This window comes from Pantherophis guttatus, chromosome 2 (genome assembly GCF_059756535.1).
Source record: "Pantherophis guttatus breed Tessera chromosome 2, ASM5975653v1, whole genome shotgun sequence".
NCBI lineage: Eukaryota > Metazoa > Chordata > Lepidosauria > Squamata > Colubridae > Pantherophis > Pantherophis guttatus.
Window position 1 is genome coordinate 36,277,135 of NC_142064.1, and position 1,541 is coordinate 36,278,675.

Genomic DNA, 1,541 nt, shown 5'->3' on the forward strand with positions numbered 1-1,541 from the left:
GGAATAAGAAACATTATACTGAAATATACTGGATAATGCTGGACAAAGAATGCTAAAAAATCAGTATGTGCTTCATTGATTACAGAAAGCTCTTCAATGGTTCAACCATCTCAAACTGTAAAATGTCTTTAGGAAAATGGGAATCCCAGGATATTTTGTTTTCATGGAAAACCTATACACAGGTTAAAAGAAACACCATATAGATGAAATATAGTGAAACGAATTGCTATAAATCAGCAAAAGATTGAGACTAAAGGAACTAGGTTCATTTAGCTTAAGAAAGAATGGTAATATGATGCAGTAGGCCAATACTTGAAGGTCTGCCACAGGCAAGACGGTGTTGATTTATTTTCCATAGCATTTGATGGTAGGATTAAAAGCAATGGATGGAATGTTGTCAGAGGGAGATCCAACTTGGAAATAGAAATTTCCTCATAGAACTGTTAAGCAAGGGAAGTTTGCCTTCGAGAGTTGTGGGTTCTCCATTGCTGGAGGTTTTCAGGAAAAGGTTGGATAGGGGGTTGGACTACAAGACCTCCAAGATCCCTTTCAGTCCTGTGATTCTATGAGACAAAGCTTTCCCCTTACGTTATTTAACATATATGATGGATCCATATTAAAGGAAACTGGATTGAAAAATGAGTATGGCTTTAAAACAGGGAAGAACATAAATAATCTATGCTGTGCTAGTAAGACTTCTCTGATAAGCAGTTTCAGATCATTGGAAATGTAAAGGATTTATAAATTCTAGTATTAAAGTCAAGAAACATGAAAAAATGGGATTAATACTAAAAAAAAAAAAGCCATGCTAATGATAGCAAGAACAGTAACCATTGATAGCTTCTGTTTTTAAGAATTATCAACAGCAAAAGAACCAGCAGTCAAGTAGTATGCTACAGACTAGCATTTGGTTGAGTAGCAATGGAGGCCTTGGAAGATATTCAGCACTATGATATTTCTGTGTCTAACAAAGAACATAATTATGCAGGGAATGGTTTTCCTGTGACAATTTATGGAAGGGAAAAGTTGTACTTTTAAGAAGCGAGATGGAAAGCATATTGATGATTTTGAACTTTGACATCGGAGAAGACTCATGAAAATACCACTTATAGCCAAGAATACAAACAAATGGATTATTCAACAAATCAATCCAGTTTTCACTTGAAGCACAAATGTCCAGGCTAGAATTACCACAAGTTTAGCTTTCTTGAGAAGTATGTAAAGCTGGGAAAGGTGGAAGGAAAGAAAAAAAAAAACAAACCAGGATGACCAGCAGCAAAATGGACTCAATTATAGTAGCAATGAGTGCACCACTGGAAGACTTGAAGGACTAGGCTGGAAACCTATGATCACTAAGCGACTGCTTGATGATAGTCTATCAGTAGTAGTTTAAGCTTAAACGTGCATTCTTTGCAATTAGAAATAATAGACATCTCACATTGTCCAAGAATAATTTGCTAGTTGGATTAGATTCCTAATTAATCCTAGTTGTTGGCTGACAACATGCTCTTATTCATATGTGAAGGAGGAAAAAGATACTA